The following is a 16,912-nucleotide window of genomic DNA, read 5'->3' as shown; positions in this document are numbered from 1 at the left end:
CGATCAACCTAACTGGGCCTCAGAGAGACGGATATTATGGAAATAATATATGAGGGCGAGCTGTTCTCAATGTCGGATGAAGTGTTACATGTCATGCATATTACTCGATCTACTTTTCCGCTCCGCTGCCGTAAGCACCAACCTTCTGCCGTTACAGTGCTAAGAAGTGCAGCATGTAATGTGGCGCTGTGTAACGTATCTATGTTGGCGCGTGAAAAACAGCATGCTGTAATCGGGTTTCCCACCGCAGAAAACCTGGCTCAAATTGAAATCCATAGAAGAATGAATGCTACGTACGGTGGTGGTTGTATCGACACCAGTAATGCGCGACGTTGGGCTGTTGGTGCTCGTGATGAAGGAAACTGCGGTGCTAGGCTCAACGTGTGTGGCAGTGATACAAGTGGACGACCCCGTACACCAACTGACGAGACTCATCGGAATCGGGTTGACGAACTCGGCAGAGAAAATCGTCGGATAACACAGCCACAGCTCTCACGAGAGGGCGTACAGAAAACTGTGTACCAAATGAGCGCCTCGAATGCTCACTCCTCACCTGAGTCTGAGGATATGGACATCGCTCAACACTTTCTTTTGCGTTTTGAGAGTGAGGGTGATGGTTTCTCTAAAACACTGTGACTGGCGATGAAAGCTGCTTCACCATTTCGATCCCAGAAACAAGAGAGCGTCAATGGAGTTCCGCCACTAAGAATCAGCACTCTTCAGGCCACAAGTGGCCCATCGGGACCATCTGACCGCCATGTCATCCTCAGTTGAGGATGCAGATAGGAGGGGCATGTGGTCAGCACACCGCTCTCCCGGTCGTTATGATGGTTTTCTGTGACCGGAGCCACTACTATTCGGTCGAGTAGCTCCTCAATTGGCATCACGAGGCTGAGTGCACCCCGAAAAATGGCAACAGCGCATCGGCGGCCTGGATGGTCACCCATCGAAGTGCCGGCCACGCCCGACAGCGCTTAACTTCGGTGATCTCACGAGAACCGGTGTATCCACTGCGGCAAGGCCGTTGCCCACAAAGATTCACCCATGCCAAAAAAGGTTAAGACCATCAACAGGCAAACTCATGCTCACAGAGTTCCCAGATGTTCAAGATATGGAGCATTTGGACTTCATGCCTAAAGTCACCGCCATAAAGTTCGGAAGTTACTGCGAAATCCTCGGAATACGGAAAGCACGAATTCGAAGAGTTGACGTGAAGTACCCCCTCTTGAGCATGACAATGCCAGACGACATGCGAGCGCTGCAAACAAACCGACGGCCTGGGATAACTGTCATCGATCATCCACCACACAGTTCCGATTTGACCCCATCCGATTTCTATCTGTTTGCGAAACTCAAAGAATACTTTCGAGGAGTTCACTTTGACAGTGATGATGCGGTGCAAGTAGAGGTGAGGTTGCGGCCCCATCGACGAAGGCAAACATTCCGCAGTGACGCTATCAAGAAACTGGTCTCTCGTTGTGAGAAATATGTTCATCGATAGGGTGACTAACTTGAGAAATAAATATATTGACATGAAAATTAAGATGTAGAATGGTAATAAACGCCGTTTAAAATTTTTCGCATAAAAAATCAGAAGTAGTACTTTTCGTCATGTCCATGTACATAAGCATGCGTAGTTAGTCACAATCATCTAGAGTTGTCACTCCTGGTGCCATGTTACACTACATCGCAATAGTGCACACTGGAGGATCGCTGTAGTGTCTGCTGATTCCACAGCTTCTCCTGCTGATGGAGATAGCTTTCCTTTGCATTTTTTGTTATAAGGAAACAAGCAGGAGATAATTCAGGTTAAAAAGGGCAATGAGTATTTTAATTCGACACTTTTCTCTGTCTGTCGTGCTCTTGGTTGACAGCTGGCATTGTCATGAAGAACGAAGCGATGTTCTGGGTTGTTTGCCCTGACGTCACCGACGAATTACGGCTGAAACAGAAAATTATGTTTACAACGTTAGCTGTTCTTAGACAGTCTAGAGAACTGTTCACGATTTGCCCATTGTCACCAGAGAAACAAGTCGTCGTTTCCAGAATGAGATTTTCACTCTGCAGCGCACACTCCGCTGCAGAGTGAAAATCTCATTCTGGAAACATCCCCCAGACTGTGGCTAAGCCATGTCTCCGCAATATCCTTTCTTTCAGGAGTGCTAGTTCTGCAAGGTTCGCAGGAGAGCTTCTGTAAAGTTTGGAAGGTAGGAGACGAGGTACTGGCAGAAGTAAAGTTGTGAGGACGGGGCGTGAGTCGTGCTTGGGTAGCTCAGTTGGTAGAGCACTTGCCCGAGAAAGGCAAAGGTCCCGAGACGGAGTCTCGGTGCGGCACACAGTTGTAATCTGCCAGGAAGTTTCAAGTCATCGTTTCCTTGGACGTTTGCGAACCAAACCACTGCGACTTGTTCCGGCTGTGATCGCCTAGTTGGAATCAGCGTATAAAGTCACACATGGCGTGAGTTTATCACTACTGACAGCGTTCCTGTTCAAGGAAACAGGCAGCCACGATCTACAGGGTTATTACAAATGATTGAAGCGATTTCACAACTCTACAATAAGTTTATTATTTGAGATATTTGCAAAATGCTTTGCACATACATACAAAAACTCAAAAAGTTTTTTTAGGCATTCACAAATGTTCGATACGTGCCCCTTTAGTGATTCGGCAGACATCAAGCCGATAATCAAGTTCCTCCCACACTCGGCGCAGCACGTCCCCATCAATGAGTTCGAAGGCATCGTTGATGCGAGCTCGCAGTTCTGGCACGTTTCTTGGTAGAGGAGGTTTAAACACTGAATCTTTCACATAACCCCACAGAAAGAAATCACATGCGGTTAAGTCGGGAGAGCGTGGAGGCCGTGACATGAATTGCTGATCATGATCTCCACCACGACCGATCCATCGGTTTTCCAATCTCCTGTTTAAGAAATGCCGAACATCATGATGGAAATGCGGTGGAGCACCATCCTGTTGAAAGATGAAGTCGGCGCTGTCGGTCTCCAGTTGTGGCATGAGCCAATTTTCCGCGGGCTACGCGTGAAACTTGCCCGCACGCGTTCAACCTTTTCTTCGCTCACTGCACGCCGACCCGTTGATTTCCCCTTACAGAGGATTCCAGAAGCTTTAAACTGCGCATACCATCGCCGAATGGAGTTAGCAGTTGGTGGATCTTTGTTGAACTTCGTCCTGAAGTGTCGTTGCACTGTTATGACTGACTGATGTGAGTGCATTTCCAGCACGACATACGCTTTCTCGGCTCCTGTCGCCATTTTGTCTCACTGCGCTCTCGAGCGCTGTGACGGCAGAAACCTGAAGTGCGGCTTCAGCCGAACAAAACTTTATGAGTTTTTCTACGTATCTGTAGTGTGTCGTGACCATATGTCAATGAATGGAGCTACAGTGAATTTATGAAATTGCTTCAATCATTTGTAATAGCCCTGTACTTACCAGAAGTTTCGATGTTCTAGACGAAGTCTAGTCTGGGTAAATTAATGCATTCAGGCTCACAGTTTCCTGTAATTTCATAGTGAATTTAGCTGTCATAAATAAAAACTGATTTCGTACTTTAGGCAATTTGTTCCACATATATCAGAAATTCATGAACATTGCAACAAGAGCGCTAACATTGCGCAATATCAGCTCATAAGAAGCATTTATGCAACACGTCCGTCTCTCAGTTTATCGCATCAGCTGTGCTCTTGCTGACTTTCAGTGGTAAACTCAGAGCACTCGCATCAGAGTCGATACAGCTATTACATTTTATCTTTTTTACGCTAGTCACTGGCCGAGCGGGGTAGCCGCGCGGTCTCAGGCGCCTTGTCACGGTTCGCGCTGTTCCTCCACCCCCTCCCCCGTCGGCGGTTCGAAACGTCCCTCAGTCATGGCTGTGTGTGTCGTTCTTAGCGTTAGTTAGTTTAAGTTAGGTTAAACAGTGTGTAAGCTTAGGGACCGATGACCTCAGCAGTTTGCATCCCATAAGACCTTACCACAAATATCCAAATTTTCTCGCTGGTTACTATTAAATGTTCAGATTTATGTTAAATGAAATAAATTTTTGTAACTTTGATGTAACCTTTCTCCTTTTTGTAGTGATCAATAACTATAAAAATGTAATTTAGCGTTCCTGTTCTTAACAGTGCAATGATCCTGGTGTCAACAGTTTTTGTGATATTTTTAAAACGAAACAGCACATTAATGTTGACTGATCTCTGAAATCGACTTTCCAGTTTAAGTGTTGAAAATTAACATTCCATTTGGATTATAGGATGTTAGCGTCACTAGTGAGAAATAAGTATGTTTCAGAGTTTCGATCTGAGACGTAATCTGTGTTCACTACTGCGATTTCAACCCAACGCAACAGTTTCGACATGAATCGCAGTCCATTATGTTTACTCTATTCTCTAAGCTTTCTAATAATAGTGAATTATCAAAAGATAATGATTTATTGTTATACGTAAATTATGTAGCTAAATGTTTCGTCAGTGATGTATCAGTTTGTATTCTTTAAAGTTTGGTTGGTTTTTCCGTCTTTTACACGTGATGTGATCATTATCGAACTAAATCAAGGGTTATCCACAGTTAAAGTGCTTTCCAATACTATATTTTAATACTTACATGACTCGGAGTTGTTGTTATTACTGTTCGTCAGGAATATATCTTTCCTTAATTAACTGACGTGGATATAAACAGAATATTATTATGTTATGTAAGTATAAACATCAAACATAGTATCGTGATGTTTCTTTGCTAACTGGCATTACATTCATATATCTGACGTGCAGACGTCTAGCGAAGTACCTAATACATGGGATATAGTATTGTACTAGCCGATACAACATCTAATTCATTTGTGTCCGTGCAGTGTAATATGTTCATCTTGGAACCCCCAGTTTCCGTCTCCTGTTGAAATCCTGATAAAGGATTTTACATTTCCTCTCTTGAATTTTTTGAGCGTTGTCTTACGTAACTGAAACGAGTCTTGTTTGTGAGCTTGAATAAAACTGTGCAGGGCCCATAGGGACCAGGTATTTTTCACAGCTAAATGTTCATGCAAACTCGAATGTACTGCAGTCTTTGATATGACAAGGAACACATCTCTCTCACTGTAAGTAACATGACAGACCATTTTAATCGATTTCCGGAGAGCATCCGCGATTTTTGGAACGACGAACGACAGCCAATTTCGGTCGACCTCCAGGAAACTAATCGTACAACGGAAGCACGACGACAAAATTCTGTTAATCGATTCGAATGCCAGCTCATTCAGAGTTAAACGAAGCGATTAAAGGCATTGTTATTGAGTTAGGGCTTTGCAAAAACCTTTAAAAAAATCATCCAACGAAAGCCTTCAAGTGAAAAACTCATTTTTTCACAATGCTGTATCTTCAAACACTCGCCGTAAACGACAATTTCTTCAGTTTTTGAGCTGCCATTGTTTTAACGATAAAAAAAAGTCGGGTCTCTCTGCTGTCGCGGCGGCTCAGCGAATCCGCCCAGGAGATTGGCCACACTCTGTAATAAAAAAAACTGAGTAAAGTTTTCGTCGATAGACTTTGAAAGATGTCATGAGATGTCCGAACAGAATCGATCTCCCGGACGGAGAAAGACAACGAAGAAACAGGCATAAAAAAAGGTGATATAACAGTAACGCATGCCTGAAAAAGAATCTAATCCCGGATGTTTCAGTCTTCGTTTTGACCTACCCTTCAACTCTCAGCGACGTGAGGAGTCATCAGAAACGACACACAGTTCGGATTCCACGTCAAACTGTAGGTTCCCTTTCCCTGGTTGAGTGACTGGGGTAGGTTAGGCTGGAATGGCGTCGAAATGAAAGACTTGCACTCGACCATTGATCCACAGGGATTTATTATCATCATTATTATTACAGGTAAAAAAGACATATTTTGAAACAACAGTAACGTGGAACGTCAGTACCTGTGTGTAGTAATGGTCGGTGCGGACTTAAGAGCCAAGCATAGTATGGAATATGTCGACGCTGTATTCCATCGTATATACACTCCTGGAAATTGAAATAAGAACACCGTGAATTCATTGTCCCAGGAAGGGGAAACTTTATTGACACATTCCTGGGGTCAGATACATCACATGATCACACTGACAGAACCACAGGCACATAGACACAGGCAACAGAGCATGCACAATGTCGGCACTAGTACAGTGTATATCCACCTTTCGCAGCAATGCAGGCTGCTATTCTCCCATGGAGACGATCGTAGAGATGCTGGATGTAGTCCTGTGGAACGGCTTGCCATGCCATTTCCACCTGGCGCCTCAGTTGGACCAGCGTTCGTGCTGGACGTGCAGACCGCGTGAGACGACGCTTCATCCAGTCCCAAACATGCTCAATGGGGGACAGATCCGGAGATCTTGCTGGCCATGGTAGTTGACTTACACCTTCTAGAGCACGTTGGGTAGCACGGGATACATGCGGACGTGCATTGTCCTGTTGGAACAGCAAGTTCCCTTGCCGGTCTAGGAATGGTAGAACGATGGGTTCGATGACGGTTTGGATGTACCGTGCACTATTCAGTGTCCCCTCGACGATCACCAGTGGTGTACGGCCAGTGTAGGAGATCGCTCCCCACACCATGATGCCGGGTGTTGGCCCTGTGTGCCTCGGTCGTATGCAGTCCTGATTGTGGCGCTCACCTGCACGGCGCCAAACACGCATACGTCCATTATTGGCACCAAGGCAGAAGCGACTCTCATCGCTGAAGACGACACGTCTCCATTCGTCCCTCCATTCACGCCTGTCGCGACACCACTGGAGGCGGGCTGCACGATGTTGGGGCGTGAGCGGAAGACGGCCTAACGGTGTGCGGGACCGTAGCCCAGCTTCATGGAGACGGTTGCGAATGGTCCTCGCCGATACCGCAGGAGCAACAGTGTCCCTAATTTGCTGGGAAGTGGCGGTTCGGTCCCCTACGGCACTGCGTAGGATCCTACGGTCTTGGCGTGCATCCGTGTGTCGCTGCGGTCCGGTCCCAGGTCGACGGGCACGTGCACCTTCCGCCGACCACTGGCGACAACATCGATGTACTGTGGAGACCTCACGCCCCACGTGTTGAGTAATTCGGCGGTACGTCCACCCGGCCTCCCGCATGCCCACAATACGCCCTCGCTCAAAGTCCGTCAACTGCACATACGGTTCACGTCCACGCTGTCGCGGCATGCTACCAGTGTTAAAGACTGCGATGGAGCTCCGTATGCCACGGCAAACTGGCTGACACTGACGGCGGCGGTGCACAAATGCTGCGCAGCTAGCGCCATTCGACGGCCAACACCGCGATTCCTGGTGTGTCCGCTGTGCCGTGCGTGTGATCATTGCTTGTACAGCCCTCTCGCAGTGTCCGGAGCAAGTATGGTGGGTCTGACACACCGGTGTCAATGTGTTCTTTTTTCCATTTCCAGGAGTGTACTTGCATTCGCTGTGCCTAAGTGAAAGGTACGTTGGTGACAGTAGTATCGTTTCTCAATAGCGTTTTGCAACATGAACGCTGTATTCCCTCAGACTCCCATCTGAGCTCATGAAGTATCCCCGTAATATTCGCGTGTTCTAACCTACTGATAACAAATCTACCAGCATGCCCCTGAATTGCTTCGATGTCTTCCTTTAATCCGACGTGTTGAGTCAGCCACACACTGTAGCAGCACTCAGGAATACGTCCCATTAGTGTTCTAAACGCGATCAGATGATCCACACTTCGCTAGAATTCTCCCAATAAACCGAAGGCGAACTGCGGCCCTCCCTAGAGCCGACCTTAGGTGCACTTTCTATTTCATGTCGATTTGCAACAGTGCGCCCAGATTATTTAATCATTGTGACTGTGCGAAGTATCACACCACTGTACTGTATTCGAAAATTATAGGCTTGTTTTTCCTCTCATCTGAATTAACATAAATTTTTCCATATTCAAAGCGAAAAGCCAACCAATACAAATTCTACATGAAGATGGTACCTGTTCTTTCGGACATGTCCGAAAGAACAGATACTATCTTCGTATGGATAAGGCTTACCGGCCAATGATCTTCTTCAGTGCGGATGCACTCTCATTGGCCGAACTGTTACGGGAATTGATAGTTTGACTGCGGCGAGTAATGAGTTTCGTGGGCAGGGGCGCTACAAATGTAGTGTGTGGACAGTAAGTTGGAAACGTGAGTGTCACGGGGGGCGTGCCAGAGATCAGTCCCAGCAGTTGCAATATCCTCTGTGTCCTCGATGGCTCAGACCGATAGAGCGTCTGCCATATAAGCAGGAGATCATGTGTTCAAGTACCGGTCGGGGCACACACTTTCTACTGCCCCATTGAAATTTATCAACGCCTGATAGCAGTTAAAGGTCTGGATTTCACTGTAATTTCAATACAAATTCTGTCCAACCATCTCGTATCCCCCTACAGTTGCTGGAAGACGACACTTTCCCCATACAGTACCTATCAGAGCGTTTATGTACATAAAAAGTAACAGCGATCCTGTAACATTCCCATGGAGCATACCTGACGATTCCCTTGTTTCCGATGAACACTCGCCGTCTAGGACAGCACACTGGATTTCTATCGCTTGCGCCTTCGTCTCGCATTTTGCGCGGGGTTGGCGTGGTTAAATCGGATTTGGCATGTCAGTTTGAAGGGATGGCCGGATGCCCCTCCTGCCACCACCCCGTACCCCCCAGGACGGAATCAGAGTAACCCAGCTGTCTGCGTCTAGTGTAAATCATGGAAAAGTGCGGGTGTGTTTCAAATGTCTGTGAGTCATATAACTGAGGCCGGCCATGTGGACCAGCCCGGTATTCACCTAGAGGGATGTGGAAAACCGCCTAAAAACCACATCCAGGCTGGCCGGCACACCGGCCCTCGTCGTTAATTCGGCGGGCGGATTCGATCCGGGGCTGGCGCGCCTACCAGAGGCCAGGAAGCAGCACAGTAGCGCTCTTCGCTAACCTGGCGGGTGACAGCACACTGGGTTCTCTCACTTAAAAAACATTCGAGTCAGTCATGTATCTGAGTACCTTATTTCCACATCGACTACAGTTTTTTGAGGGACCGGATTGTGTTGAAGCTGGTGTGCTGGATACCTCTAGAATGGTTTACTAGGTTAAGACCGACACTATAGAGCCAGGGCAGGGTCTCCCACTGTCGGTAGAAATAGTAGTTTTGAAGATTATGACGGTAGTGTTTCATGCACAAGTGAGGAAATAACTCTGGAGTTTCTGCATAGAATGAGCAGTCTAATGAGAATACTCTGTGGAGTGAGAAAGACGAAAGCAATGAGGAGTATCAGATATGAGGATAGCGATAAACATATAACTAAAATTTGAGACGACGAAGTAGGTGAAGTGCAGGAATTTTGCTATCCTGGAAGCAAAATAAAACCCCATGGATGAAACAAGGAGGACGTAAAAAGCAGAGTAACGCAGGCAAAGAAAGCATTCCTGGCCGAAATCAACTGGTATTGATTTGAGGAAGAAATTTCTGACAATGTATGTATTGTGGTGAATCATGCATAATAGGGAACCCGGAAAGTAAGAGAAATGTTGTGTTATAGAAGGATATTGAAAATTAGATGGACAAGTACGATAAGGAATTAGGGGAGGTTTACCACAGAATCAGTGAGCAAAGGTATTATGGAAAAACTGAACTTGCTTAATATATGATGGACGTATAGAGGTGATTAAAATTGTACCGACGGCAGAGATTGGAATATATCCAACAAATACAATTGAAATTAAGAAAACTTAAATTGGAACGATGTAATAGATTATGTTATGGGGAAAAGCGATCCAAAGACTTTATTCTTGACAGGACACTTACAACATGCAACATGTCTAGTAAAGCCTACACTCTTCTGGAGAACCGCTGCGCGGTGTAGGAAGCGCATAAGATAGGACGGAGATCATCGAAGAAATTCAAAGAAGGCAGCTCGTTTTGTATTATCGCGAAGTAGGTGAGAGAGTACCACAGATATGGTATGCGAATTGGGGTTGCAGTCGTTAAAACTAAGGCGTTTCTCGTTGCGGCAGTATACACTACTGGCCATTAAAATTGCCACACCAAGAAGAAATGCAGATGATAAACGGCTATTCATTGGACAAATATATTCTACTAGAACTGACATATGATTACATTTTCACGCTATTTGGGTGCATAGATCCTGAGAAATCAGTACCCAGAACAACCACCTCTGGCCGTAATAACGGCCTTGATACGCCTGGGCATTGAGTCCAACAGAGCCTGGCTGGCGTGTACAGGTACAGCTGCCCATGCAGCTTCAACACGATAACTCAGTTCATCAAGAGTAGTGACTGGCGTTTTGTGACGAGCCAGTTAGTTGCTCGGCCACCACTGACCAGACGTTTTCAGTTGGTGAGAGATCTGGAGAATGTGATGGCCAGGGCAGCAGTCGAACATTTTCTGTATGTAGAAAGGCCCGTACAGGACCTGCAACATGCGGTCGTGCATTATCCTGCTGAAATGTAGGGTTTCACAGGGATCGAATAAACAGTAGAGCCACGGGTCGTAACACATCTGAAATGCAACGTCCACTGTCCAAAGTGCCGTCAATGCGAACATGAGGTGACAGAGACGTGTAACCAATGGCACCCCATACCATGACGCCGGGTGATACGCCAGTATGGCGATGACGAATACACGCTTCCAATGTGCGTTCACCGCGATGACGCCAAACACGGATGCGACCATCATGATGCTGTAAACAGAACCTGGATTCATCCGAAAAAAATGACGTTTTGCCATTCGGTGCCCCCAGGTTCGTCGTTGAGTACACCATCGCAGGCATCAAGGGTAACCGCAGCCATGGTCTCCTAGCTGATAGTCCATGCTGCTGCAAACGTCATCGAACTGTCCGTGCAGATGGTTGTTGTCTTGCAAACTTGCCCTTCTGTTGACTCAGGGATCGAGACGTGGCTGCACGATCCGTTATAGCCATGCGGATAAGATGCCTGTCATCTCGACTGTTAGTGATATGAGGCCTCATGTCAGCACGTTGTAGGTGTCGCCACCGGTGCCAACCTTATGTGAATGCTCTAAAAAGCTAATCATTTGCATATCACAGCATCTTCTTCCTGTCGGTTAAATTTCGCGTCTGTAGCCCGTCATCTTCGTGGTGTAACAATTTTAAGGGCCAATAGTGTATTTTCACGAAATTTTAATCACTAAGTTTCTCCTCTAAATGCGAAAATAGTTTGTTGCCGCCAGCCTGCATAGGGGGAAATGATCATCGTAATAAAATAAGGCCTCACGGAAAGCTTCAAGAGTTCATTTTTCCCACGTGCTGTTCGAGAGTGGTAAGGTAGGAAAATAGCTTGAAGACGGTTCGATGCACCGTCTGCCGGACTCTTAATTGTGAATTGCAGAGTAATCATGTAGATGTAGATGAATAAGTGAGGGCAGACGGTGTTAGTGGTAGTCTGAGATGAAGTAGTTGGCACAGGAGGGACCATTGTGATGAGCCGCAGCAATCCAGTCTGAGTGATGACCAAAGAAAAATATCATTGTTCAACGCCCGTTATCCTTGAAACCGAGTCGACGCTGAAGTTCACAGATATGCAAATGGTGCAATTTCTCCACCCGTTTATAGAGGGCTCTCAAAAATTCCCCCTACAAACTTGTAGGACTTGTAGGACTTGTAGGACTTGTAGGACTTGTAGGACTTGTAGGACTTGTAGGACTTGTAGGTCTTGTAGGTCTTGTAGGTCTTGTAGGTCTTGTAGGTCTTGTAGGTCTTGTAGGACTTGTAGGTCTTGTAGGACTTGTAGGTCTTGTAGGACTTGTAGGACTTGTAGGACTTGTAGGACTTGTAGGACTTGTAGGACTTGTAGGACTTGTAGGACTTGTAGGACTTGTAGGACTTGTAGGACTTGTAGGACTTGTAGGACTTGTAGGACTTGTAGGACTTGTAGGACTTGTAGGACTTGTAGGACTTGTAGGACTTGTAGGACTTGTAGGACTTGTAGGACTTGTAGGACTTGTAGGACTTGTAGGACTTGTAGGACTTGTAGGACTTGTAGGACTTGTAGGACTTGTAGGACTTGTAGGGGGGACTGAGTAGACAATATTTTGAATTGTAATGCAGGCATGGAAAGGTACAGTTGCTGTGCTACAGCCGTTTGAAAAGATGTTTGCTAGGCAGGTATGCAGCAGGATGTCGTTTAACGTCTATCCTACCTATCTGAAATCATTAGAGTGTCATTCACGTGTCTGTGAGAATTAGAGCAACATGGCTGAGGACACATTTGCAGAATATACCGACATGATTCTTCTGAATGACGAAGCTCACGGTAATGGAAGAGCTACTCGTCGCCTGTATCAAGACCGTTCCCCACAATGTCCGACTTGGCCGCATACCCTATTAGCCTCAATTATGCAACAGCATTGAGAAAGGATTATCTTCACCATCAGCAAGGGTGACGGGGTGCTCCAAGGAGACGTCGCGCACACTAACTGGAAGAGGCGTTACTGCATCACGTTGAACAGAACCCGTCAATGAGTACACGTGCAATGGATCTTGCTCCCAGCACCGCCTGGTATGTTCTACAGAGGCAACAGCTACATTCATGCCACCCTTAAAGGACTCTTCAATTTGGTTGTAGAACGGAAACAGTAAGTTTCCAGACATGGTTTCCTATTCGTAATATCATGTACACACTCCCCTCTACAAGACCTAGAAGTTTGTAACGGGAATTTCCGAACACCTTGTACAGCAGAGAGGGAAGTTTCAGTGGGCCATCTTGGTAGTGCACGTAACGCAGCAGTAGGTCGGCGTTCGCTGGCGACGGCAGCCAGCTCCAGAACGTTCGGCGACGCCTCCGCAAGTTTCGTGGGAACAGCTGCGTGTCCTCTGCGGCCAGGCCGCCTTTCTTGCGAGTGCGGGGGCGGAAAAACAGGCGCCACTCTGGCGGTCTGTGGCCAGCGGCGCGTGAAGACGGCCAGCCAGCTGCTGTGCCCTAGCTGGCGCCACCACCGCCTTCTCAGCACCTGCTACACAATCCTATACCAGACGACATCTCTTAACTGCTCGTTTGTGTATGAAATGTATGCGCATTTGCGAATACGAACAACCATCAGCTGTATAAGGAAATGACGACAATCAAAATACGTGCCGCACCACACCTCGAACCCGGATTTCCCGCTTTATGCGAGTGGTCACCTTAACCGCTTCGGCTATCCCTTCACGACTCACGCCAGACTCAATCTCCACAAAATTTGAATTATATTAATACCTTGAGCTGCCGACGGGCGTTGATATACCGGGTGATCAAAAAGTCAGTAAAATTTTTAAACCTGAATAAATCACGGAATAATGTAGATAGAGAGGTACAAATTGACACACATGCTTGGAATGACATGGGGTTTCATTAGAACAAAAAAATACAAAAGTTCAAAAAATGTCCGATGGCGCTTCATCTGATCAGATTAGCAACAATTAGCATAACAAAGTAAGACAAAGCAAAGATGATGTTCTTTACAGGAAATGCTCAATACGTCCACCATCATTTCTCATCAATAGCTGTAGGCGAGGAATAATGTTGTGAACAGCACTGTAGAGCATGTCCGGAGTTATGGTGAGGCATTGGCGTCGGATGTTGTCTTTCAGCATCCCTAGAGATGTCGGTCGATCACGATACACTTGCGACTTCAGGTAACCCCAAAGCCAATAATCGCACGGACTGAGGTCTGGGGACCTGGGAGGTCAAGCATGACGAAAGTGGCGTCTGAGCACACGATCATTACCAAACGACGCGCGCAAGAGATCTTACACTCGTCTAGCAATATGGGGTGGTTCTAATAAAACCCCCTGTCATTCCAAGCATTTGTGTCAATTATTATCTCTCTATCTACATTATTCCGTGGGTTATTAAGTTTTGAGATTTATACCGACTCTTTGATCACCCGTATATCAACGGGGACAGGTGAAAATGTGTGCTCCAACTGGGACTCGAACCCGGTATCTCCTGCTTTCATGGCAGACGCTCTATCCATCTGAGCGACAGACCCCAGCAGGCGGTGCGAGCGCAAGAAGGCACCGATAATGTCCGAAAGAACAGACACCATATCCATATAAGTATGTAGTTCTGGCAATACCGGCCATGACCACCTCCTCTTGGGCGGAATCACAAATATACCCCGAACTCTTACGGGACTTGGTAAGAATGTCTTCCAAGAGTAATGAGTGTGTTGGGGTGGGACACTACGAATGTAGTACAAGGTGAGGATGTGGGTCTCACGGGAGGCGTGCGCGAGATAGTCCCTGCAGTCGAACCATCGTCCGTGCCCTCGGTGGCTCAGATGGATAGAGCGTCTGCCATGTAAGCAGGAGATCCCGTTTCGAGTCCCGGTCGGGGCACACATTTTCACCTGTCCCCATTGATATATATATATATATATATATATATCAACGACCGTCGGCAGCTGAAGGTATTAATATAATACAAATTTCGTTCGATACGGCTGCAAGTCATCCATAGTGTATGTTCTTTCAGACGTGTCCGAAAGAACAGACACCATATCCACATAAGTGTCAATCTCCACATGTCTTCTTTGCTGCCTCACAATCTGTACTTGTACACACCTTCTATAATTCTAATACAGGGGTGGACATTTTAATTGAAGGTCGTTGCGAGGCTGATAAATACTATACAGCAGTGAATGAGTTATTGAGAATAATTATGCATGTTTGTCCCAAGGAACACTGCATCGTTCTTAATAGCGACACAGGCACTGCAGTATCGTAATGTTTGTGTTCTTAAGATAGCAACGGAGAATTAAGCCTTGAAGTACGTATAAAGGAGCTATCAAAATTGCACATTGCCAACAATGTGGCCCAACAATGTTGTCTCGCAACATCTCAGCAATACCAAATGCAACCGCATGTAAGCCACAATGGCTTGCAATCGTGCCCAGTAACATTTGTGGCAATACATCTCCGGCCAACGGCTGTTTACACGAGCCACATTGCGGTGTATAATGCATGAAAGGCAGATGGTGGCAGTGAGGGCAGCACCCCTGCACTCGCGTTTCACAAGAAAAAAAAGCGGCAAACAAAATAAAAATCTGGCTTCTTATACACTGGTCATCCACAACATTGACCACCTACCTTACGAGAGGACTTTGAAAAGTCCGTGCAAAAATAAGAACTACTTATGTGTTTGGGGTAAACTTTTTTTTATTTCTCGACATAGTCTCCTTTTAGACTGATACACTTCGCCCAACACTGTTCTAATTTCTTGATCCCTTCCGAATAATAGTAAGTGTCAATGTCTGTAAAATAGCTATTAATTGCTGCCATCACCTCCTTGTTTGAAAAAAACATTTGTCCCGCCAGCCATTTCTTCAAATTTGGGAACAAATAGCAGTCCGAGGGAGCCAAGACTGGAGAATAGGGGGGGGGGGGGGGGGGAGGATGTGAAACGAGTTGGAATCCTATTTCCCTTAATTTTGAAACCAAAGCTGCTGAGCTGTGTGCTGGTGCATTGTCGTAATGGAAAAGGACTAATCGCCGGCGTTTTTCTTGCGGCCTGGTTTTCAAACTGTCCAACTATGAATAATATGCACCTGTAATAGTTTTACCCTTTACCAGATAGTCGATGAGGATTATCCGTTGCGAATCCCAAAAAGACAGCCGCCATAACCTTTCCGGCCGAAGGAATGGTCTTCGCCTATTTTGGCGCAGATTTTGCCTTGGTAACCCATTGTTTAGATCGTTGTTTGGTCTCAGAAGTATAGTACTGTATCCATGTTTCATCCACAGTGACGAAACGACGCTTAAAGTCCTGCGGATTCTTCCTGAACAGCTGCAAACCATCCTTGCAACACTTCACACGATTCCGTGTTCGGTCAAGCGTGAGCAATCGCGGAACCCATCTTGCGGATAGCTTTCTCATGTCGAAATGTTTATGCAAAATATTATGTACCCGTTCATTCGAGATGCCCACAGTACTAGCAATTTCACGCACCTTAACTCTTCTGTCATCCATCACCACATCATGGATTTTATCAATAATTTATGGAGTTGTAACCTCCACAGGGCGTCCAGAACGTTCAGCTTCACTTGTGCCCATATGGCCACTCCGAAAATTTTGAAACCACTTATAAACTGTTCTAATCGAAGGCGAAAAGTCACCGTCATGTTTATCAAGCTTCTCTTTAGTCTCCTGGGGCGTTTAGTCTTTCATAAAGTAATGTTTAATGACCACACGAAACTCTTTTTCGTCCATTTTTTGACAATCACTCGGCTTCCTTGATTCACACGAATGCAAACAGAAATAGACCAATATGGCTGAAACTTGGTGTTCGTTCTTTCCACAGATGCTACTATCTAAACATGACCTCGATACGCGCCGGTGGTGCGATCTCTCCGACTTTGAGCGGACTTTTCAAACGCCCCTCGTATAGGCGTCATCTCCACCTTTGGCACGGATAAGAGTGGCGACGCGTCGTGGAATGGAAGCAGTGAGGCCATGATAGGTCGCTGGAGCGAGTTGGCACCACATCTGCACACACACGTCACCTAGTTCCCGTAAATTCCGGAGAGGGAAAGCAATGAGCGCTGAAGCCTCGTTCAGACACGTTCTAGATGTGTTCGATCGGGTTCAGATCTGACGAGTTGGGGAGCCAGCACATCAGCTGGAACTCGCCACTGTGTTCCTCGAACCATTCCATCGCACTCCTGGCCTTGTGACATGGCGCATTATCTTGCTGGAAAATAGCACTGCCGTCGGGAAACATGATCATCAGGGGGTGTACATAGTCCGCAACCAGTGTGCAGTACTTCTTGGCCGTAATGGATCCACTGGACCCATGGATACCCACATGAGTGTTCCTTTATCGAGAAAGCCTTTATTTTTCAAACAGCAGATGTATCTAGAAAAAA

At 46.4% G+C, this 16,912-nt stretch overlaps 1 protein-coding gene and 1 pseudogene across 1 annotated transcript in view; one reads left to right on the top strand and one right to left on the bottom strand.

Moving 5' to 3' along the window:
* The window catches only part of LOC126106798 (organic solute transporter alpha-like protein), a 369,704-nt gene that overhangs the window by 54,329 nt on the left and 298,463 nt on the right, over positions 1-16,912 (top strand). The window lies entirely within an intron of this gene.
* On the bottom strand, positions 911-1,029 carry LOC126107124 (5S ribosomal RNA; annotated as a pseudogene).

Source organism: Schistocerca cancellata, chromosome 10 (assembly GCF_023864275.1).
Source record: "Schistocerca cancellata isolate TAMUIC-IGC-003103 chromosome 10, iqSchCanc2.1, whole genome shotgun sequence".
NCBI lineage: Eukaryota > Metazoa > Arthropoda > Insecta > Orthoptera > Acrididae > Schistocerca > Schistocerca cancellata.
The sequence above is the reverse complement of the archived record's forward strand: the minus strand, read 5'-3'. Positions and strand labels throughout refer to the sequence as shown.